Consider the following 24464-nt stretch of genomic DNA (forward strand, 5'->3'; position numbering starts at 1 on the left):
ATGCTTGGCTTTAAATTTGTTGTTGTTGTTTTCAAGGTAGGGTCTCACTCTAGCTCATGCTGACCTGGAATTCACCATGTAGTCTTACCATGTCTGGGCTTTAAAGCGTGTGTCATCATATTTGGCTTTAAATGTTTTTGTTGTTGTTTTTCAAGGAAGGGTCTCACTCTAGCTCAGGCTGACCTGGAATTCACCACATAGTCTCAGGCTAGCCTTGAATTTACAGGGATCCTTCTACCTTTGCCTCCCAAGGGCTGGGACTAAAGGCATGCGCCACTATGCCCAGCAATTCATGTATTATTTATTTATCTATTTATTTATTTATTTTTGTTTTCTGAGGTAGGGTCTCATTCTAGTCCAGGCTGACCTGAAACTCACGGGGATCCTCCTACTTCTGCCTCCCCAGTGCTGGGATTACAGGTGTGCACCACCACACCCGGCTTTTTTAAAAAAAATATTTATTTTTATATTTTTAAAAAACATTTTATTTGAGAGAGAGAAAGAGGCAGATAGAGAAAGTGAGAGTGAGAGAGAGCATGGCGCTCCAGGCCTCTTGCCACTACAAATGAACCCAGATGCATGCACCACCTTGTGCTTTGGCTTTACCTGCAAGCGCCTTAACCTCTAAACCATCTCTCCAGCCCTTTTTTTTTTTTTTTTTTTTTTTTTTTGGTGTTTCGAGGTAGGCACTAACTCTAGCCCAGGCTGACCTCGAATTCACTATAGTTTTAGGGTGGCCTCCAACTCACAGTAATTCTCCTACCTCTGGCTCCAGAGTGCTGGATTAAAGGTGTGTGCTACCACACCCAGCTTTTTGTACTTTTTTTTTTTTTTTTTTTGGTCTAGACACTTTTTAAGTGAATGAATGAATTTAAGGAATGCAGCTATTAAATGGGAGGCAGAGGAGAAAGAGACTCAAATTATTAGGATGTTATGAAACCACAGCTTCCTTTCTTTTTCTTGGTTTTTCACGGTAGGGTCTCACTGTAGCTCAGGCTGACCTGGAATTCACTATGTAATCTCAGGGTGGCTTTATGTCAATCCTCCTACCTCTGCCTCTGGAGTGCTGGGATTAAAGGCGTGCGCCACCACGCCCAGCTAATTCATGTTTTGTTTTGTTTTGTTTTGTTTTTAATTTTTATTAACATTTTCCATGATTATAAAATATATCCCATGGTAATTCCCTCCCTCCCCACCCCCACACTTTCCCATTTGAAATTCCATTCTCCATCATATTACCTCCCCATTACAATCATTGTACTTACATATATACAATATCAACCTATTAAGTATCCTCCTCCCTTTTTTTTGTTTTTTAAGGTAGGGTCTCACTCTAGCCCAGGCTGACCTGGGATTCACTGTGCAGTCTCAGGGTGGCCTCGAACTCACAGCCATCCTCCTAGGCGTGTGCCACCACACCCGGCTAATTCATGTATTTTTAAAAGGAGAGAAGCAAACTATACAACAAACAAATAAAGCAAACCAAGGAAAGGAGTTACCTATTCTATTTGTAAACTGGTTTCTTGTATCACCACCTCTGTAACATTCCTGAAATGCCTATCTCCTGATATGCATGACCTTCCTATTGGTAAAAACATCTTGTTTCCTTACAGTTACATAGGTGAGATAGTCTTTTGGGCAGAGCCGAAATAGCTCAGTTGGGAGAGCGTTAGACTGAAGATCTAAAGGTCCCTGGTTCGATCCCGGGTTTCGGCAGTCTTTTTATGAGGCTTCAATTTTCTATATTTGTAGCAATCAATTTCCACTTTCACCAGACCTGGTGATACGCATGTTTAATTTCAGTACTCAGGAGGCTGAAGTAGGAGTTCAAGGCCAGCTGAAGACTAATTCCGTGTCAACCTGGGCTAGACAAAGAGTACCTTGAACCACCACCCTCCTCCCCCAAGAAAAAGAAAAACAATCTGCACTGCCAACTTTCTCTAACAAAACACAGCTCCATGCAGAAAGTTCACCTGCTTCTTCCTGAAAACTATTTGTGTTTTTTTAAAAACAAAACAAACAAAAAAACTGAACTAAACTAAAAACTGTAGGCCGGGTGTGGTGGCGTACGCCTTTAGTCCCAGCACTCAGGAGGCAGAGGTAGGAGGATCACTGTGAGTTCAAGGACATCCTGAGACTACATAGTGAATTCCAGGTCAGCCTGAACTAGAGTGAGACCCTACCTCGAAAACAAACCAAAAAACAACAACTGTCGAATGTAAAGTTAGTGTCCTCTGACTTGGGCCTTAGATCCTCCTAAAACTGCGTTTCCCAGCTGCATGAAGGCCACTTTCTTTTTCTTTTTATTTAATTTATTAGTTTTCTTTTCAGTTTTTCTTTTTTATTAAGAACATACTTTGTATATATGCATCATATGTTGATACTATCTTTTCCCCTCTTTGCCCTCCTCTGTGGGGTTGCTGGTATTTCCCCATGGGGTTGTGGATATGTGCTGTGAGAGCAGCTGTCAGTAATTGGGGCGGGGGGTGGGGCAAGGCGTCTGGGTATACCTTCCCAACCTGTGGCTCTTACAGTCTTTCAGCATCCTTTTCTGCAAAATTCACTAGAAGCTCACTTTCTTAAATTCGCTCTTCTTTTAGTCAGCTGAGGACATTGGATCCTTTTTCACAGGGACACTAGAGGGGTCTGAGAAGGGGCTGTCCTGGAGTTCCTCCAGGGATTCGGAGCTGGGTTACATCTCCAGACCATGGACTGAGCCCTGGAGCCTCTCTAGGGTTACCAGATCAATTACACGTGGCTGTTAGAGAAATAAACACTTTTCAGTAAAGACTTGTTACAAATATTGCCTGGAATATAGGAAGGACATGTGCTGGTTCTGTGGAACTTGGCTTTAACTGGGTCCCCAATAATTTTCTTTACTAAGTTACAAATCACTGTTACATCCTGTCCCAGGAAAACTCTTATCCTGGAGAGACTTGCACACACATCTGATCAATAGAGCAGGGTGAAGCATGTGAAGCATCGTACAAAAAACACTTTTGTGAGCCAGTGAGTTTACTGGGGTTACTTACAACAGCTGACTCAAAGGCAAGTGCATCACGGAAAAGCCCATTCAACACAGGTGAGGACTAAAGGAAGGTGCATCTCTGGAGCTCACTGCACAGGACTTGACAAGCAGCTGAGCTGGTAAGGTGGGAGAGTTTGACCCCAAACAATTGGTTACCCTTTATATAACCTTAGGGAAGGATCTTGCAACCCTTTTTCCCAGACTTGTAGATCTCCTAAGTCTCCTTTCCCACAAGAGGGAATGTTTCAACAGAGAAAATTGGTGCACCACACTAGTCAGAATCCACCCCTCAACAGTATTTACTGCTCCTATAACCCTGTGACCTTTGAAATTTCACTTCTTCCAGATTTGTTCACCTTTTTTTTTTTTTTTTCAAGGTAGGGTCTTCTTGTTGTCCAGGCTCATCTACCACTCAGTCTGTAGTCCCGAACTGGCCTAGAACTCACAGTAATACTCCTACCTCTGCTTCCTTAGTGCTGGGATTAAGTGTGTATCATCACATCTAACAATTAAATTTCATTTGTTTACCTCTTGGCTCCCTCCTTTGTTCAGGAGGGAATATTTCAATCCAGAGAAATTTGCTATACAACACATAGGCTTTTGGCCAAGTTTATTGTACCAGTTGTGAAATCCCTCTGGTGAAGCACGCCTCAAATCCAATCAAAAGGGGTTAGTTACTCCCATACCATTCAGGCCACTGTTGCTCCAGTGGTGAACTCTTGCCTGGCAGATGGGTTATGGTATACACAGGGTACATACCTGGGGAGGACTGTTGATGGCTTTTCTTCCCCAGGTGACAGCACCTTGTGACATAGCAGGGAGGAAGCTTCCAGACCATTTCCAGTTTAGTTTCAAGATGTCTTGCATATGAAATGTGTGGTGTCTTGAGCAATAGAGCCTTGCCATCTAGTTTGGGTGGGCAATCAAGAGCAGTGGCAATATCTTAGATTGTTTTAGGGGGCTGTGTGGTGTCCTTGATTCATTGGGAGGTATCTCATGTCTTCACCAGGTAATTTTAGAGGTTTACTACAAAAGAATGTTTTCATTCATTCATGCATGCATGTGATGCAACAAAGCTGCTTACCACATGGTAGCCAGAAAGAAGAGAATAGAGGACCAGGAAGGCGCCAGGGCCAAGTTAGACCTTTCCCGTCATTCTTAAAAAATATTTTTATTTGAGAGAGAGAGGGAAAGAGAGAGAATGGCATGCTAGGGCCTCCAGCCACTGCAAATGAACTCCAGTACCTTGTGCATTGGGCTTATGTGGGTTCTGGGGAGTGGAACCTGGGTCCTTTGGCTTTGCAGACAAGTGCCTTAACCTCTAAGCCATCCCTCCAGTTCTCCATCATTTTTTTTTCTTTCTTTAAGCTTTTCTTTACCACTTATGAAGTATGATTTAACTGTTTACTTGATAATTCTTTTTTTTTTCCTTCGAGGTAGGGTCTTGCTCTAGCACAGGATGACCTGGAATTCACTAGGTAGTCTCAGGGTGGCCTTGAACTCACAGCAATCCTTCTACTTCTGCCCTCCCAAGTGCTGGGATTAAAGGCATGCACCACCATGCCAGACTAATTTTTATTTTTTTTTTATTGACAACTTCCATAATTGTAGACAATATCCCATGATAAAGCCTAAAAATAATTTTAAAAGTACAGAAGGCTAGTTGGCAGAGGTAGAAGGATCACTGTGAGTTTAAGGGCAGTCTGAGACTATATAGGGAATTCCAGGTCAGCCGAGGCTAGAGTGAGGTCTTACCTCAAAAACAAAACAAAACAAAACAAACAAAAAAGGTATGTGTTTTTAAAGAAGAGAAGTAAACTATAGGGCAAACAAACCAAAGCACAAAAGAAAAAGAATCTTCCACTCTCTTTTGTAAAAAGTTCCTTATATCATCACCTGTGTAACATTCCTGAAATATCTAACACTTGAAGTACATGACCTTCCTGTTGCTGTAAAATCATCTTATTTCCTTACAGTTACAGAGGTTGAAAAGGGATAGCAAGCACAGCTGAAATAGCTCAGTTGGGAGAGCGTTAGACTGAAGATCTAAAGGTCCTTGGTTCAATCCCAGGTTTCAGCAGTGGTTTTATATGACCTCAGTTCCCTGTTACTTCCTGGCAAACAATTTGTGCATTGTCAACTTTCTCTAAAGAAGCGCTCAATAGGTGGTTTGAGGCAAAAAAAGCTCACCGCTGAAAAGGACTTGTGTCTTTAAAAGAAATTATTTTTAAATGTCTAGTGTAAAATTAGCGTCCCCTGATTTGAGATGTGGATCCTCCTAAAACTGCGCTTTTCCAACATACTAAGTGAAGCTCACTTTCTTGAATTTGCTCTTCTTTCAGTCAGCTGAGAACATTAGATCCTTTTTCACAGGGACACTAGAGGGGTCTGAGAAGGGGCTGTCCTGGAGTTCCTCCAGGGATTCGGAGCTGGGTTACATCTCCAGACCATGGACTGAGCCCTGGAGCCTCTCTAGGGTTACCAGATCAATTACACGTGGCTGTTAGAGAAATAAACACTTTTCAGTAAAGACTTGTTACAAATATTGCCTGGAATATAGGAAGGACATGTGCTGGTTCTGTGGAACTTGGCTTTAACTGGGTCCCCAATAATGTTCTTTACTAAGTTACACATTACTGTTACATCCTGTCCCAGGAAAACTCTTATCCTGGAGAGACTTGCACACACATCTGATCAATAGAGCAGGGTGAAGCATGTGAAGCATCGTACAAAAAACACTTTTGTGAGCCAGTGAGTTTACTGGGGTTACTTACAACAGCTGACTCAAAGGCAAGTGCATCACGGAAAAGCCCATTCAACACAGGTGAGGACTAAAGGAAGGTGCATCTCTGGAGCTCACTGCACAGGACTTAACAAGCAGCTGAGCTGGTAAGGTGGGAGAGTCTGACCCCAAACAATTGGTTATCCTTTATATAACCTTAGGGAAGGATCTTGCAACCCTTTTCCCCAGACTTGTAGACCCTGTGAGTCTCCGTTCTCTACTCTTCCCACCAGGAGGGAGTGCTTCAAGTCAGAGATAATTGCTGCACCACACCGGTCTGCTTATCAACTGTTTACTGCTCCTAGAACCCTTCATTTTTCTTTCCAGATTTGTTAACCTCTTGACTCCTCTTCCTTTCAGGAGGGAATATTTCTTTCTTTTCTTTTCTTCCTCCATTCCTACCTTCCTTTGGTTTTTCAAGGTAGGGTCTCTCTCTGGCCCAGGCTGACCTGGAATTTACTATGTATTCTTAGGTTGGCCTCAAACTCATGGTGATCCTCCTCCCTCTGCCTCCTGAGTGCTGGAATTAAAGATGTGTGCCACCACGCCCGGCCTCCTTCTTTCTTTCTCTTTCTCTCTCTCTTTCTCTCTTTCTTTCTTTCTTTTTCCAAAGTAGGGTCTTGATTTAGAACAGGCTGACCTGGGATTAGCCTCAGGCTGGCCTGGAACTCATAGCACTAGGAGGGAATATTTCACTTAGGAGGAATCTGCTATTGCAACACCTTATCCTCCTCCCCTCTGACATGGATTTTCCCCTTCCCTGCCCGCCCAGCAAAATCTTGCTAGATGCCCTTACAGTACTCAAGAGAGACTGAATTTCAGAGAGGACAATGCTCTTTCTGATTCTCAGTGTCTCACAGGTTTATGAATGTATTTCCATCTGTCAGTTAATTACACCAGGCAGTGCCTTGGGGACCCGCCACATTCACTTGTGCCCTGGCCTGTGCTGTCCACACTTGTCCAGGACTGTGGTGGAGAACAGAAGATTCTGAAGGCATTGGACTGGAGCCTAACAAAACAAACAAACATTTCAAGATGATGAGCCACGTGGGAATGTAATGGAACAAGGCTCATTTAAGTAGCACCTTTTATGTAGCCAGGTGCTGGCAGATTTGTGGTGTGAGAGGAATGAGATCCAGCTCTCACATTCTAAAAACTCTGTGGTAAAAGGCAAAATTGTGACTTGGTTAACTTTACATTTCTCCCTTTTCTGCCAAGGTGTCATCTGATGAGGGGCTTCATGCACCAAAAATTATTGGGTTCTTGGGTGGAAAGATGCATTTTAGTTAGGAATTCATGAAAACAAAATGACTAAAAGGAGGGAGTCCAAATCAGTGATCCACCAAATTGGGCAGTTTGAACTATGAATGTCACAGGTGTGATGAGTAATTTTGTGTGTTACCTTGGTTAGACTGTAGGGTTCAGGTGTTTGGTCCAACTAGTCTAGAAGTTATTATGGAGTTTGTGTGTGCTTTGTTTTGGTTTGTTTTTATCAAGGTAGGGTCTCGCTCTAGCTCAGGCTGACCTGGAATTCACTATGTAATCTCAGGGTGGCCTCAAACTCACGGCTGGGATTAAAGGCGTACACCACCATGCCGGGCTGTGTGTGCTTTTTGAAGATATCCCATTTAAACCAAGAGGCTTTGAGTAAAGAGCTAGCATAATTGTGCCTTACACAATCATTTAAAGCTTTCAAGTGTTAGTTTACACACAGGTTAAGAGGGGAAGGCTGATTCGTTACTAAAGATGGGGGGGGGGTCATAATCTTAGGTTTGCCCTGCCAAGTTTTCAGCCGGAAGAGGAGAGGAAACACCTGTGAGAAAGCACCTGGGATTTAAGCAAAAGGCACTTAGAGAAGATGGTGTCTCTGGCCGTATCATCTTCCCGCTCAATCCTGTACACCTTTCACAGCATACTCCTAATGCATTTATCCACCCATTCTGCCAAAGCATTCGCTGCCAGCGAGACTCAGGGTGAAAGAATTGCAGATAACCTGCTCATTCGATGTGTGATACGTAACAATTATGGCATCCCAAAATATACCACTTTGGCATATGGGCTATTTTGAGCTGAAGGTAATCACGATAAAGATACAAAGAAAAGCTCCCTACTAGTTCTGATTTCCTACAAGCAGGGTATGCATTGACAAAGGTGTCTCCTTTTTCTACCAGGAAGGACAATGGCTGATCACCAAAGACAATGTTTAGACCCTTATCAGTTTGGAGATGGCACCAGAGCAGTTTAATGTGACAAAGTTCTGTAACTACCTTCATCATTTATCAATTACCATTAATCTTATGTGTGAAATGCACTATTGACAAAATTTGGTTTTCTGATTTTTCTTTTGCTATTAGAATAACGCAGAGGGGCAGATGAAAAATCGTTCTTCCTTCTTTACCAGTTCTTGGAGGCAGCGAGCAGGAAGGAAGGAAGGAGGGGAAAGGGAGGTGACATTCCAGCTGGCAAGGGGAGAGCACCTGCCTAGGCCGAGGACTGAAAGGTGGAGAGAGCAGGTCCGGCAGCGGGGGGCGCTGCGGGGAGGGGGTTGGGCTCCGGCGGCCCGAGGTGCGCGCGCGCGCGGGCGGCCTGCGGGGAGGAACCCGGGCGTGCTGGCTGCCACGCCAGACCCCCCAGATCATCTATTTTGGGGAAACGGGGTCACACTTGTCATGTGAAATGGAAGGAGGGGCCACCAGATAGGACGCACTCCCGAGCCACGGCTTCTCACCCCCACGCCCGGGGTTCAGCGCGGGGGGTGGGAACAGGCAGCCCGAGGATTCCCCTCCCTGCGCGCCCCTGCAGAGCTTCCGGTTTACGTTTCGGGGAGGGAGCGCGGCTTTCCCGAGAACTCGCTCCACACGCCCACGCCCAGGCGGGCCAGTGCCCTCCGGGATCCCGCTCGGCTTTCCTCTGCTCTCGCGAGACCTGCGGCGGGACATTCCGGCCCACATAGGGAAGGACCTGCGCGGCGCGGCCGTTACGGCAAGGAGGGACAGTCTTCATGGGTTGAGGCGGAGCGTTTCCTCAGCGAGCCCGGATAGCTCAGTCGGTAGAGCATCAGACTTTTAATCTGAGGGTCCAGGGTTCAAGTCCCTGTTCGGGCGGGTTTCCTTTTCCCTCCCAAAATTAGTCCCCCCTCCACCTTTAAATGAAAGTTTTGTTGTGTTGTGTGAGTTCAGCTTTGTCGTTTGCAAAGAAGGGAATGCTAAAATCTCAGCGTGTGCACACTGGACCCAACGGGTTCATGGGAACAAGCCGGAGAGCTTTTCACGGGGCTAACGTCCTGCGGGCGAACCGGAGACTTGTAGTCACTGGTTCCCGGTCCAAACAGAGACAGATTTATTCTGCAGGCGTCTGGCCGGGGCTGGGTTCCAGATCCACTTGTCTTCCAGGGAACCACAGTGAAGCTCCGGGACTCTCGGGCTTACTGCTGCGAGGTGTCTGCGGGTCCCTGACCTTTCGCAGTCCCCCCTCTCTGGAAAAGGTGATTTTCTGGGAACCGAAGCCCCAAATAACAGCAATTCTCTCCACATGAGGCCAGATCTCCGCCCCACAAGGTACCCTTGATTAAACCGGGAGACGTTGCTGTGGAGAGCAGCGTCTGTTAGCAGGAGAAGGGGGCGTCGTATTCGAGAGCGTGCAAAGCACCGAAGGGAAAGGCAGCGTCCCCCTCCTCAGTTAACACAGCCACCCGCTCCGCGCTCTTGTTGGCCTTTAAGGTGGACGTGGAAACACGCGAAGCTCAGGTGCACGGCCCCCAAGGTGACTAATGCTCCACGAGATGAAAGGACCAGGCGCTTCCTGCACTTAATAGTTACGGAGTCTTTAATTCAGCGAGGCCTTCTCTTTGGAAGAAGATGTGGGCGGGACGAATCAGGTACCCTCTAAGCCATGGACCCCGGTCTCCAGTGAGTCCCGATTAAGGAGGAAGGGTCGACGTCGAGGTGAACTCAAGCGTGAGGCAGGGTCTTCCCCCTGCACTCAGGGATGCTTCACCCAAGGTGCACACAAATTCACAGTTCCTCTTCCCCGTTGAAGCTGAGCATCCACAGGCCACAGGGAATTATCTTTCCAAAAACAGAAAAAGCATTTGGAAGCTGGGCGTGGTGCCACACGCCTTTAATCCCAGCAGTGGGGTGGCAGAGGTAGGAAGATGGCTGTGAGTTCAGGGCCAGCCTGTGACTGCCTAGTGAATTCCAGGTCAGGCTGGGCTAGAGCGAGACCCTACCTAAAACAACATAAACAGCAGGCACCCTCAGTGCTTAGTAGAACTTAAAAGCAAGCATTGGTACATGGTAATTACCATCATCAAGCAGCTTTCAATCAATAAGGCATACATGGAAACAGGTTATTTCACAGGAATATGCACGCAATATACTTGTACTAGTTACCTTTCTTCTTGTGATAAAATAATTGACCAGATGCAACTTAAGTGAGTGAGTCTCACCGCCTTACACATCTGACTTCCCTCTGGACACTGGGGAACCAAACCATGGTCCTTTGACTTTGCTGACAAGCGACTTAGCCAATTGGGGCAGCAGAGGCTTTTGAGGTAGGGTGTCACTGGAATTCACTATGTAGTCTCAGTTTCAGGGTGGCCTTTGAACTCACAGCAATCCTTCTATCTCGGCCTCCCGAGAGCTGGGATTAAAGGCATGCGCTGCCATGCCTGGTTTATTTTTGATTTTTTGTTTTTTCGAGGTAGGCCTACCTCTGCCTCCCCAGTGCTGGGATTAAAGGCGTGCACCACTATGCCTGGCTCAGCAGAAGCTTTTAAATCTTGTGATGTGTTTAAAGGAACTGCAGTGGCTACTCAAAGAAGAGTGGACTGGTGGGGCAAGGTGGTCTTTTTGAAAACCACCGCTATCGTGGAAAGTGAAGCCTGGGACTCAGAGGGCATTGCAGAGCAACAAGCCAGGCGCCATAGCAAACACCTCATTGTTCTTCCTAGGGAGTCTCTTGGACAGCACAGCAAGTCCATCTTGGGAAACTTCACAGGAGGACACTCTCTCCTCCCGTCAGGTTGGGGTACCATTGGATCCTTCTGGTCTTTCCTCCTCTCCATCTCCACTCTCTCAGCCATGCTTTGCTCCCTTTGTGAAGTGTGCAAACAAGAACTGAAGAAGTGTAGACTAGAAACTGGTGTGTGGTGCACATGGGAGGTAAAGGCAGGAGGATAAGAAGTTCAAGGTGATTCAACCCAATCCTGTCTCAAAAGTGAAGACCAAAAACTAAAGTCAGGCACTGGAGAGGCTGGACACATCTGGGGGAAAATTAATTAAGATTGGATGCCACCATGATTCCATCATGGAACATGCATTGGGTGCTCAGTGGCTGTTTTTTTTTTTAATATTTATATATTTATTTATTTGAGAGAGAGAGAGCGAGCGAGCAAGAGAGAGCATGCTTGGAGCCCTGGGTAAAGGTGGAAAAAGCATTTGGAAAGTAATGAAAGATATGCTGGGACAAAGCAGAATTCATGTATTCTCCATGACAGGAATTAAATTTCTTATTGTTCTCAAAACTAGAGAGCTGAAAACAATACACTTTAGAAAGTGAAAGCAGAAAGTATAAGGTTAGAAGTGAAGGAAAAGTTTTCTTTTAAAGTTTCCTCTGGATCAAGGAGAAACCTCTGTTACACTTGCCGAAATAGCTCAGTTGGGAGAGCGTTAGACTGAAGATCTAAAGGTCCCTGGTTCGATCCCGGGTTTCGGCAGAGACTTTTGGCTCTGAAGTCCATTTCGGACTTCTCTCGGTTCTTGCCTTTCTCCCCTAATTACATTTCACAGCTAATCCCCTTTTCCCTTAGAAGGGCAACTAGACAGTATTTTTAGCATTGTGAGGCTACCAAGAGGGTCTTTAGACATAGGAACCTCCTCTGCATCCTGTTGGGTCTTAATGGTCTGTGGCTCACCATCCGAGTGGAAATTGACATGTCTGCTACATGGGTTTGTCCTGTAATATCTCACCTCACTTCCCCTGCAAGTTTCCTCATCCAGGATAGGGTGAAGGCTGACCTCAAAACATTTGCCTCTGTGGTAAGTATTGTAAGTCATCGCACACGAGATAGCACCAGGAATCTATCCGTTCCTGCATGGAGACAAATTACGTCTTTTTTCATCCAACTTTTTTTTTTTTCCCTATCCGAAATATTTTTTGGAACCTCATTTCCCTTACTCATTTTCTCGCCAAGAATATTACTATTGATTCTGACAACAAGTATGCAATTCTCTTAATTGTTTTTTGATGCTTTGCTTGTATTTGATTTGTAACACATGTACGTTTTAAGGAAAATGCCTGAAGATTAGAGGAAATAGATAATTTAAGAAACTTTTTTATCCACCTAAGAAGGCCAGTTTATTATGCTTGTTGTCTTGCTTTGCTGGTTGTAACGTCTTAAAGTGTTTCATGTCTTTTCCATAAGGAACCTAAAACAACCTCCGCCCGAACAGGGACTTGAACCCTGGACCCTCAGATTAAAAGTCTGATGCTCTACCGACTGAGCTATCCGGGCTCCTGGAGAAGTGGTGTGACCTTTGTCTATCCACACTAAAATAGGCCTCGAGGCAACATTCTTTGCTATTGGATTCAAATCTTGATTCTTTTTGTCGATTTTCTGAAAGGCCACTGTTCAAAATCGAGATGAGCATGTGTGTGGCGAAATCGAGTTGTCTTTTTCTTCAATCGTGTGTTAATTATAAAGATAATAGTAATAATATATATATATATATATATATATATATATATATATATATATATATATATATATATATATATATATATTACACGTCCCAATGTGCGACACCCTGGAGGTAAGGAATTTCCCAAAGGAACATCCCGGGTTTGGGACTTCTCGCTCCCTGGGCCGAATGCGCTGGTCCCCAGATTTCGAGCTCCCTCACATGTAGTGAGCGCCCCGCGGAGCCACCCGGCCCCGGCTCCGTGGAGAGGCGACGCCGGCTTCGGAACACCGCACCGGAGCCGGGCAGTTTTCCTCAACCCGCACGCGGACCCCTCAGCCGCGGGCCCCGAGGATGGTGACCCCGGCCGGGATCGGGCTGCTTTCCCTTCCGCGCTCCCTGCCCGTCCTGAGTACCGCTTTCTCCCCAGCTCGTACCGCCGCGGCTTGGGACCTTGATCCTAGGAGACAGGGCCCGGGCTAAGAGAACCCCTGCCCCTGCCGCACGGTCCCCCAAAGCGGCTGCCTAACGCCTCTCTGTCCTCCGGGGGAGCTGGCGACTGTCTGTCTGTCCCTAGTGCTAGCACCGAGCCGCAAAGCTGTCCTTGAACGGAAAGTTGCCGAGGCCGTGGGTGGGTGGGTGGGGGCTCCAGTGGAGGAGGAAGAGTGGTCCTGGGTGGGGGTCGCGGCCGGGCCACCGAGGAGAAAGCCGATCGCTGGGCGCCGCGCTCGCCTGCCGGGCGCCGATCTCAGCCCCGGGTGTGCTGCTCTGCCGCCCCGTCGTGGAAGGGCCGCTGTCAGAAACCTTACGGCTGAACCTCAATCTCTCTCTCTCATTTTGCTTTTGTTTGTTATTTTTTAAATCTCTGCAGCCGCACACTGTCAGCCTTCAGAGCGGGGTGTGAATAGTTAATCCTTGACTAGGTTGAACGTCTTTACAACAGTTTTAGCAATGTCAGGGTCGCACACGTTTGCTTCCCATTTTCCAAAACAACCATCTGGAAGCTGTCTATCCTTGCGTGCCCCTGGGAGAAGGGTCTCACCTTGACTCCCTCTTTCACATGGGGTTGGCTGCTGTTACCTGGACGCCTAAAATCGCAATGGCGAAAAAATAAAAAATAAAAAGGTCTCTACCAGAAGTGGGGTTCGAACCCACGCGGATATAAATCCATTGGATCTTAAGTCCAACGCCTTAACCACTCGGCCATTCTGGTATCTGAGTGAATAGCACTTGATTTTTCAGCAACTCCGACACTACTGAGAGACTCAAAAGTTTCCGAAAAATAAAAAAATAATTTTTAAAAAGTTGTTTATGTAAAACAGTGACAGTGGAGAGGGGAATAACTTTTTGTGGCTTTGGTTATATCTTGCTATTTTCTTCATCTCAGGGGACATGGTTGAAGGCACTCCCGGGGCAAAGCGGGGCTCCTAACACAAGACAGAGGACACACGAAGGGGGTATTTGTTTCCTTCTTTCTACAAATGGGCTCAGGGTCGAACATTTCAGAAGTTCAGATTTTTTGCTTTTACTTTTGATCGCTCTTCTGGTTTCTTTTGCCTCCTTATCAAAAGAAAAGCGACTCTGGTGGGACTCGAACCCACAACCTTTGAATGCCTCCATTTATCTAGAAGTCCAATGCGCTATCCATTGCGCCACAGAGCCAGGTGTTAATTTTTGCACGCGCTGCCTACATCAGGACACAAGCTGCGAGCCCGGAGCCGAGCGCCTTCTCCCTTCAGTGATCCCGGGCCGTGGGGCGGAGATCAGGGAGCGCGCGAGCTGCGGCAGGAAGCATAAAATCCTTTCCCCAAATTCTCTTTGTGCATCATGGCCGCACCTTAATCTCAGATCACGTCATCACAGCCTCTTTATGTCTAGTTAGTGAATCCTGCGCAGCTTACGCCCGTGCGGTTCCATAGTGTAGCGGTTATCACGTCTGCTTTACACGCAGAAGGTCCTGGGTTCGAGCCCCAGTGGAACCATAGCAGATTTTTTATTATCTGTAATTGATTTATTTATTTACCAGTTTGGTACATTGGATTTTGTGTTTGGAAGCTAGAGACACTACTATTTAATGGTTTGCAGCAAGTGACCTCGGTACTTGTACTTTCAGTAAAAAAATTTATTGAAGCTGAAGTTTTTTGTTTTTTTTTTTTAATTCACTATGTAGTTTCAGGCTGTCCTCGAACGCATAATAATCCTTAGTGCTCTGATTATGGGCGTGCATCACCAGGCCAGTAAACTGAAGATGTTTCTTTAAAAAAATACCTTTTTAGGACGCCCAATTTGAAATTTATGCCCCTTTGTTACCAAATCACCTTGAAATACATACCTTTGGAAACGCAACCTTTTGTATGTGGTTCCATAGTGTAGCGGTTATCACGTCTGCTTTACACGCAGAAGGTCCTGGGTTCGAGCCCCAGTGGGACCATGTGCACCTGTTTATGTTTCTACAACTTTTGAAAGTCAGATTTTGCTCACGGAATTTAAGGAGCCAAGGCATTGCTCCCGGGTCCCTGCGGTGTCCTCTCTGCCTGGCAGGTTCCCCTCTTCCCGCCCCGCTCTTTGGGTCCCCGCTGCTGCCCCTCCTCGCATCCTCGGGGAAGTGCAGGGGGTTCCTCCAGGCTCCGCTGCTCCTGCGCGCTAGGCTGAACCTGTTTAATAAGTTGGTGTGGTACTGCTCACCTCCCTCCTCTGGTCTTAGAGTATGTCCTTTCAAACTTGCTGCTGTTACTGAATTGTGGAACCTCGAAGTCTTCCCTCCACATTTAGATAGCTTCAGGCCCACTGCCTTTAAACATACTTAAAAAAAAAAAACACGTACTTTTAAACATACTTTTTTTTGGGGGGATTACCATGGTTTATTGTCTGTAATTATGGAAGTTGTCAATAAAAAAATAAGCAAATACTTTTTGAGAAAGTAATGATGTACACAACGCACTGCGTTCAAAATCCTCCCTGTGTCGGCGACGTATGTAACCTATACATATCCTATGGACAGTACAGACAGATGTACATGTTCTTCTCTTTCTTTACCTTTAGTTTTGCAAGTTAATCAAGTTTTATTTTAGAAAAGAAAGTAAAACAGAAAGTTCCCACCTTGGGAGGGTTTCTGAAGGGTAACCAGATGCACACTTTATCAGCCTTGTGTCCACCAAGCACATTTTCCACAGGCTGCAATGGCCTGAGCAGAGCCCAGCCCAGCCCAGCGACTGCACCACTGAGATGTCTCCTGCCCCAGCCTGCGACTAGTTTTGTAAACCTATTTATTTCCCAGACTTTTTTTTTTTTTTTTTTTTGGTTTTTGGAGGTAGGGTCTCACTCTAGTCTAGGATAACCTGGAATTCACTATGTAGTCTCAGGGTGGCCTTGAACTCACGGCAATCCTCCTACCTCTGCCTCCCAATTCTGGGATTAAAGGCATGTGCAACCACTCCAGGCTCCACCTTAATTGTAATTTTGATACTCTGCTCAATGAAGAAACTAAACTTTCTTACATGGTGAAATTAAACATCCAGGACTGGAGAGATGGATCAGTGGTTGTCACTTGCTTGCAAAGCCTAACAACCCAGGTTTGATTTCCCAGTACCCACATATAAGTGCTGCATGCATCTGGAGTTCATTTGCAGTAGGTACAGGCCCTGGCATGCCCATTTTCTCTCTCTCGTTCTGCTTGCAAATAACTAAATAAAAAGTAAAAATCTATTTATTGTTTAGGCCTTTTAAATTTTCTCACTTAATATATATTTTTTAATATATATATTTTTTCAAGGTGGGGTCTCTCTCTAGCTCAGGCTGACCTGGAATTCACTATGTAGTCTCAGGGTGGCCTCAAACTCATGATGATCCTGGTGATCCTCCTACTTCTGCTTATATTTCCTCAGCTTGACACTTTATTCTAAAAGTTATACTGGAAAATTATATAATTACACTTTTCTAATTTGAAATTTTTGGTCCATGTGAAATTTCTACTACTAAGTGTGTCGTAAGATGGAGAAAATGCACTAAGGGTTTTTCCACAAACTGGGTCTCTTTCCTTCTCACAGAGGGCATAGTCTTGGGCTATGTGCCATACAAACTCTGGAGGTTCAGCTTGGAAAGTCCAGAACCAGGATGCAGCCAGTTTCTAGTCATTTTCTCTTGGTTGTGTGACTTGGGGCACATCATAAGCGGGCTGTGCTATTTGGCTAATTGCCTAACTTCCGGGTGCCAGGTTCTCTTCTGCAAAGTGGAGATAACGTGTCACATAATTCTCAGGAGGATTTGATGAGTTAGTGTGTGTGTATATACACACAGACACACACATATGTATTTTAATAATCTCTATGTAGTAGACACTAAGTTAATGTCACCTTTATTTATTTATTTATTTAAGAGCAACAGACACAGAAAGACAGATAGAGGGAGAGAGAGAGAGAGAATGGGCACGCCAGGTCTTCCAACCTCTGCAAACGAACTCCAGACGCGTGCGCCCCCTTGTGCATCTGGCTAACGTGGGACCTGGGGAACCGAGCCTCGAACTGGGGTCCTTAGGCTTCACAGGCAAGCGCTTAACCGCTAAGCCATCTCTCCAGCACCCCCCCCCCCCGCCCACTTCTTTTTTTTTTTTTTTAGGCAGGATCTTACCCTAGCCCAGGATGACCTAGAACTCACTCTGTAGTACAGACTGACCTTGAACTAACCTTTTGTACATTTCCCCCTTCTTGGTAAATTGTATCACCACACCCAGATGGACACTAGGAAGCTGCCATCTTGTCTTCATTCTCCTCTCCCGCCTTTCAGAGAGAGCCTGTAGATTCTGCTGTTAGGTGACTGGACTCCCTCACCCTGCTTAGTGCTGGCCTCCTCTGTCCTTGGGAATGTAGCAGTGTCTCTACCTCTGGGCTTGCTCCATTCCAGTCAATTCCTCCCAAACACCCAGAATGACGCATTCCATTCTAGTCCCTAGTCCTCTAAGACCTGGCGCCCCACCTCCAGTTTATTGCCTGCCTCATTTCCTCTCTTCCCTGGTTAGGGTTTGAATGTGTTTCTAATTTAGTTTCTAAGGCAACAGTGTTGGGGGTGGGGCCTAATGGGAGGTGGTTAGGCCATGAGCAATCAGCTTTCAGGAAGGAATAATACTGGTCATAAAAGGGCTTGAGGCTACTAGTTCAGTCTCTTGCAGCGTCTATGTGATACTTTTCAGCCACATCACAATGCAGTAGGAAAGCCCTCAGCAGGTGCCAAGCAGATGCCAGCATGGTGTTCTTTGACTTCTCCTCCTCTTTCTTTTTCGGTGTGTGTGTATAATGTGTATGTGTATGTGTATGTGTATGTGTATGTGTATGTGTATGTGTATGTATATGTGTATGTGTATGTGTATGTATATGTGTATGTGTATGTGTATAGGGCGTGCATGTGGAGGTCGGAGGAGAACTTTCAGGTGATTTTTTTTTGTCACCTTCCACCTCATTTGCAGAAGATTCTCTTCTTGTACACTCCCCACTGTTTGCCAGGCTAGCTGCCAGCCTCCCAGCTTCTGGGAGATTCCCCTGTCTCCGCCTGTGTCCTGGAGTTACAAATGTCTGCTATGATGCCTGGCTTTTACTCAGTGCTCAAGCTTTCCTGGTAAGTGCTTTATCTACTGGGCCATCGCCCTAACCCCCAAGAAAGGAATTTCATTATAGCAGAATAAAATGGACTAAGGCATCTGGTGCTGCCGTCCTTGGGTGTTCCATCCCACCTTGCTATTTTCTCTAAAGACTATCTGCTTTCTTGCTCATGACACGTTGATTCAGCTTCCTCTGTAATTCCTTCTGGACTTCCATCTCGGCACCAGTAGATCTAGCTAGTCCTTCCTCCCAGCTCTCAGTTCTGAAATGTGAGGGCCCAAGAGCCAAGGTCTAGGCCTTGTGGAGAAGAGGCCTCAGAGAAGCCTGACTAAAGTTACAGCACCTTACCCAGCCCCCACTGTAACAGACCCCCAATTCACACGTTAGGTCGAACGTCTTTCTGAAGCAAAGGCTTTTTAAAAAACATATTTATTCATTTTATTTTGAGACAGAGAGACAGAGAGAGAATGAGTGCACCAGGGCCTCTTGCAACTGCAAATTTCACCTTGTGCATCTGGCTTACATGGGTCCTGGGGAATTGGTGAAGAAAAGACATTTTAACAGTGGTATTTTAAAGCTTTGGTATCCTTGTGAAATAAAATTTAATTGAAGCTTTTTTGTAATTGACCTTTATTCATCAAATAAAAAAGAGAAAGCCTTTTTGGAGTTTGTCTTTGAAGATTTTCAAGCAGAACACCCAGCGTGTGGGAAAACGTCTTATCAGAAATCTCTTTATTTAAAACTTCAAAAGGCAGGATTTATCATAGAACAAGATGTAAAACCTGAAGCTATCCAGTATTTCTTCTAGAAGATAAAGGGAAGAAGATAAAAGAGAACTTTGTAATCATTGGTCAGGCAAAATTTCTTCAAGACACTGGATGTGGTGGAACATGCTTTTAATCCCAGTACTCAGGCAGAGGTAGAAGGATCACTGAGAGTTCAAGTCCACCCTGAGGCTACATAGTGAATTCCAGGTCAGCCAGGCATAGAGTGAGAACCTACCTCAAAAAAAAAAAAAAAAAAAAAAAAAAAAAAAAAAAAAAAGAGCTGTGTATGGTGGTGCATGCTTTTAATTCCAGCGCTCTGGAGGTAGATGTAGAAGGAACACCATGAGTTTGAGGCCACCTGAAACCCTACCACAAAAAACAAAAAAACAAAACAAAATTCTTGGGCTGGAGTTATGGCTTTGTGGCTAACACACTTGCCTGCAAAGCCAAAGGGCCTACATTCAATTCTCCAGGACCCACATAAACCAGATGCATAAGGTGGTGCATGCATCTGGAGTTCGTTTGCAGTGGCTAGAGGCCATTCTCTCTCTCTCTCTCTCTCTCTCAAATAAATAAAAATAAAATATTAAAAAAAATTATTGGCCAGGTGTGGTGTCACACACCTTTAATCCTAGCACCCAGGAGGCGGAGGTAGGAAGATCACGGTGAGTTCAAGGCCACCCTGGGGACTACATAGTAAATTTCAGGTCAGCCTGGTCTAGAGTGAGACCCTATCTTGAAAAAAAAATTCTTAAAGAGGACATAAGAAATGATTCATGAACTGACAAAGTTTTTTTTTTTTTTATTTTTTATTTATTTTATTTTTTTAAATTTTTTATTTATTTGAGAGCGACAGACACAGAGAGAAAGACAGATAGAGGGAGAGAGAGAGAATGGGCGCGCCAGGGTTTCCAGCCTCTGCAAACGAACTCCAGACGCTTGCGCCTCCTTGTGCATCTGGCTAACGTGGGACCTGGGGAACCGAGCCTCGAGCCAGGGTCCTTAGACTTCACAGGCAAGCGCTTAACCACTAAGCCATCTCTCCAGCCCTGACAAAGTTTTAAGAATTGTCTCTAGCAAAATTAAAAACTTCCCCTCCTCTAAAGACACTGTTGGGATGAGGATATGGCTCAGTGGTTAAAGGTGCTTGCAGCAAAGCCTACTGACCAAGGGTTGATTCCCCAGTACCCACGTAAAGCCAGACTTACAGAGTGGCGCATGCATCTGGGGTTTATTTGCAGCAGCAAGAGGCCCTGGTGTGGTCATCTTCTCTCTAATAAATAAATATTAAAAAATTGGGCTGGAGAGATGGCTTAGTGGTTAAGCGCTTGCCTGTGAAGCCTAAGGACCCCGGTTCAAGGCTCGATCCTTCAGGACCCACATTAGCCAGATGCACAAGGGGGCGCACGTGAGTTCATTTGCAGTGGCTGGAAGCCCTGGCACGCCCACTCTCCTCTCTCTCTCTCTCTCTCTCTCTCTCTTTGCCTCTTTCTCTCTCTGTCACTCTAAAATAAATAAATAAAAATAAACAACAATATTAAAAAATGACACTACTTCAGGAAGAGAAGGAAAGGAGGGAGAGGAAGGACACATCACAAGCTGAGGAGTGCACAGATGTCCAGAGCTGGAAAGAGGCAGGACTTCCCCTGGATCCTTCGCAGCACGGTAGCCTCCTGCCTATCCTCAGCCGGCACACAGCCCAGTTTTAGCTGCGCATTTGCACTATGAGCTGTGTTCACTATGCTGAGTCCAGTCTGTCTCCCTTCTACAATCGTGTTTTCAGTTTTTTTTGGGGGGGGAGGGAGAGTTCACATGTGTGTACATGCATGTGGAAGCCAGAAGTTGATGTTGGGTGTCTTCCTCAATTGCTCTCCACCTTATTGTTTATCTATTTTTATTAATTAAAACTATTTTAAGCTGGGTATAGTGGTGCACACCTTTAGTCTCAGCACTTGGGAGGCAGAGGTAGGAGGACCACTATGAAATTGAGACCACTCTGAGACTACATAGTGAATTACAGGTCAACCTGTGTTAGATCGAGACCCTACCTCAAAAAAATAACAAAATTATATATATATATATGCACATATATAATTTATTTATTTGTGTGTGTGCATGTTTGGGCACACCATGGTCTCTTGCTTTTGCAAATGTTCACCAGATGCTTGCACATTTTAGGTCTGGGTTTATTTGGGCATTGGGGAATTGAATCCTGGCTGAAAGGCTTTGTAAATAAGATCCTTTAACTACTGAGCCACAGCCTCAACTCTTGAGAATTTTTAAAAACATCTTATTTATTTATTTTCAAGGAGAGAGAGAGAAAGAGAGAGAACATGGATGTAACAGGGCTGGTACACCACTTTGTGCATCTGGCTTTACGTTGGTACTGGGGACGAACTCCAGATGCATGCACCACTTTGCATCTGGCTTTATGTGGGTACTGGGGAATTGAATTCTGGTTGTTAGGCTTTCCAGGCAAGTTGCTTAACTGCTGAGCCATTTGTCCAGACCTGGAAGAGTGCATTTCTTTTTTCAAGGAAGGATCTCACTGTAATACAGTCTGGCTTCAAATTCACAGCAATCCTCCAACCTCTGCCTCCCAAGTGCTGGGATTAAAGGCGTGTGCCACCATGCCTGGCTTCCTCTTCTAGTCTGAAATTTCATTCTCCCCACTCCTTCATCATCCATGCCAGAATGTTGATGGGGACCATACCGTGTAGGTCTTATGGAGGTAGCAACTCCACGGAGATGTCATGGTGCACCAGTCCCTTCATGTTCAGAGGATTGTGTTCTCACCCTCTGGATCTCACATTCCTTTTCCTCCCCCTCTTCTGCAATGGTCCCTGAGCCTTGGAGGGCATGATAGATGTCACTTATAGAGCTGAGCTCTCGAGGACCTTTTGTGTTTCAGCACTTTGGAGTTTTGAGGCTCCAGTATCCATAGCCATCTCTAACAAGGAACTTCTCTGGTGAGTGGGGAGAGCAGCACCAACCTTCTTTCAGCTACCTCCTGTGCAATGTTCTCTGGGCCCTGGCAGGTGTGATAGAGACATCTTGCTGGCACTGTGTACTCAAGAGTCACCCTCATCACCTTGACGAGTCTTGGGTCTCCCTAGTTGTCACCACCATCTGCAAAAGCTTCTCTAACCAAGAGTGAGACCAGCAGTAGTCAATGGGCAAACACATTTAATTTAGGAGGCAGTTTGATGGGTTTATATCCATTTAGCCAAAGAACAGAGATAGCTTCCCTCTAGGGTTTATGATCTTCCAAACCACTGGCTTTCTTTTACTCACTCTGTAGTTCCAGGCTGTCTTCAAACTCACAGTGATCCTCCTACCTCTGTCTCCAGAGTGCTGGGATTAAAGGCGTGTGCCACCACACCTGGCCTGGTCATTGGCTTTTGACTTGGTTCTCAGTACAGATGTGTATGCTTTCACACTGAGTAGGCCTCAAATCTAAGCACAGAGCAGATGGTTATCCCCATAATTTATGTGCCGCTGTTGCACATGTGGGCTTGTCTTGTCTGGTTGGTTCTTTTGTAGCTTGTAGGATCCATTGCTGGTTAAGCCTGTCAATAGCTTTTCTCCCTCCAGCAGCCTGCATAGCACTTTCCAGCACAATTCAGTTAGCCAGCAGGAAGATGTTTTTTTTTTTAATTTTTTAAATTTAAAATTTTTTGTTTATTTTTAGTTACTTAATTGAGAGTGATAGACACAGAGAGAAAGAGGTAGATAGATAGATAGATAGAGAGAGAGAATGGGCATGTCAGGGCCTCCAGCCACTGCAAATGAACTCCAGACACATATGTCCCCTTGTGCATCTAGCTAACGTGGGTCCTGGGGAATTGAGCCTCGAACCAGGGTTCCTTAGGCCTCACAGGCAAGAGCTTAACTGCTAAGCTATCTCTCCAGCCCAGGACGGTGGTTTTTAGCTCAGTTCCAGCTTGATTTCTTAGTGTCCTCAGATTGCAGCATTTTACCTTTTTATCCCCAAATATTTAATTAATTAATTTATGAAAGAAAGAGAGAAAGATATAGACATGCCAGAGCCTGCAGCCACTGCAAACTATCTCCAGTTGCATGTGCCACTCTGTGCCTCTGGCTTTACATGGGTACTGGGGAAATGAACCCAGGCCATCAGGCTTTGAAATAGTCTCAGGGTGGCCTCGAACTCACAGTGATCCTTCTACCTCTGTCTCCCAAGAGCTGGTATAAAAGGCATGTGCCACCACGCCTGGCTCCCACCTTATTTTATTTATTAACAACTTCCATGATTGTAAATATTATCCCATGGTAATGCCCTCCCTCCCACCTTGTTTTTTGAGACAGTCTCTTACTGAACTTCGGGCTCACTGATTTAACTATACTAGCTAGCCAGAATGCTCTAGGACCCCCCTGTCTCTGCCTCCCAAACACTACATATAGTCCTCATGCTTGCGTAAGAATTTTACCAATTAAGCCTTCTCCTCAGCCCAGTGCTGCAGTAATTTTACACCTGTCACACTAGGCTTGAACAAATTTTCCCATGCAGCTGAGAGCACTTTGCATTTGAAGAGGGTAGGGAAGGAGCAAATATTCACTCCAAAATTTGGCACAGAAGATGGGAACATTCTGTATTTCAATTATATATTTGTCAAATTTCACAGAACTATGTACATTTAGAAAGGTAAATTTTACTGTGTATACATTGTACCTCAGCAAGCAAACAAAAAGCTGCATCTCAATGATCAAAATATAAAAACCAAATAAATAAATAAGGAATCATGTTCCCAGCTTGGTGACATGTTCATCCCTGTGATTTTCTCCCATTGTCTTCCTGGCCCCTTTCCCCTCTTGTCTTCCCCTTCTTTCCACAACAGTCCCTCCTGTTTTCACATCATATATATTCAATTACTTTCTCCTGTTCCCCCTCCTTAAGCCTTTTCCTCCCCAGCCATAGCCTCCTCTCTACTTGGACTTCATGTTTACCAAAGGGAGAACAATGGAAACTGACTGGCTCCATCTAGTGGTCAGGAAGTGTCATCAGATGTTAGACTCAGGAGCTGCTTCTAATTCCATTGGGAAAAGTTCTATAGAAATTCATCTTCTCAATGGTGGGAGATACTGAACAACACCACAATTTATTTTTGAAGTAGGGTTTCGCTCTAGCCCAGGCTTACCTGGAATTCACTCTGTAGTTTAAGGGTGGCCTTGAGCTCACAGCTTTATAGTAAAGCTGCAAGCATGGGTGGAAAGTAGGGGTTAGGAGATTCTCTCCCTTTAGCTAGTCCTAGCTAGCCAAGCCCAGGAGAAATTCATCAGAAGCTGGAGGTTTAGTCGTGGTTAGGCATCCCAGAGAGCTTGTTCTCCCCACACAAATGTATTTATAACCTTATGGCGGTGGGCCCTACCTTCTAGCTCAGGTGAGTTGAGGGACAGTTGATTGGTATTTAGATCCTAGGAGAGACCCCCTGCCCAGGAGGGGCCCAGATTGTTTGTGGAAAAACAGATCTAGGGAAGAGATAAGAAGTGAGATCATCCTTTGCTCTCTAGCAAAGTGGAGACTGCAAGGACAGGGACAAGGACATTCCTGCTTTTTACTTTCAGGGGCCCAGTCACCCTAAGTGCCTAATACAG

General features: G+C 45.4%; 9 non-coding genes across 9 annotated transcripts; 6 read left to right on the forward strand and 3 right to left on the reverse strand.

Annotated features, from left to right (window-relative positions):
- Positions 1-1643: 1643 nt before the first annotated feature.
- Positions 1644-1716, forward strand: Trnaf-gaa. The gene has a single exon. It is a non-coding gene; the product is annotated as a tRNA-Phe (tRNA).
- A 3319-nt stretch (positions 1717-5035) lies between these two features.
- Trnaf-gaa lies at positions 5036-5108 on the forward strand. Its single transcript has one exon. It is a non-coding gene; the product is annotated as a tRNA-Phe (tRNA).
- A 3733-nt stretch (positions 5109-8841) lies between these two features.
- Positions 8842-8914, forward strand: Trnak-uuu. The gene has a single exon. It is a non-coding gene; the product is annotated as a tRNA-Lys (tRNA).
- A 2539-nt stretch (positions 8915-11453) lies between these two features.
- On the forward strand, positions 11454-11526 carry Trnaf-gaa. Its single transcript has one exon. It is a non-coding gene; the product is annotated as a tRNA-Phe (tRNA).
- Positions 11527-12251: 725 nt separating this feature from the next.
- Trnak-uuu lies at positions 12252-12324 on the reverse strand. The gene has a single exon. It is a non-coding gene; the product is annotated as a tRNA-Lys (tRNA).
- Positions 12325-13620: 1296 nt separating this feature from the next.
- Trnal-uaa lies at positions 13621-13703 on the reverse strand. The gene has a single exon. It is a non-coding gene; the product is annotated as a tRNA-Leu (tRNA).
- A 363-nt stretch (positions 13704-14066) lies between these two features.
- Trnar-ucu lies at positions 14067-14152 on the reverse strand. The gene is given in 2 exon segments: positions 14067-14102; positions 14116-14152. It is a non-coding gene; the product is annotated as a tRNA-Arg (tRNA).
- Positions 14153-14399: 247 nt separating this feature from the next.
- Positions 14400-14472, forward strand: Trnav-uac. Its single transcript has one exon. It is a non-coding gene; the product is annotated as a tRNA-Val (tRNA).
- Positions 14473-14848: 376 nt separating this feature from the next.
- On the forward strand, positions 14849-14921 carry Trnav-uac. The gene has a single exon. It is a non-coding gene; the product is annotated as a tRNA-Val (tRNA).
- The last annotated feature ends 9543 nt before the right edge of the window (positions 14922-24464 follow it).

Source organism: Jaculus jaculus, chromosome 1, assembly GCF_020740685.1.
Source record: "Jaculus jaculus isolate mJacJac1 chromosome 1, mJacJac1.mat.Y.cur, whole genome shotgun sequence".
Lineage (NCBI taxonomy): Eukaryota > Metazoa > Chordata > Mammalia > Rodentia > Dipodidae > Jaculus > Jaculus jaculus.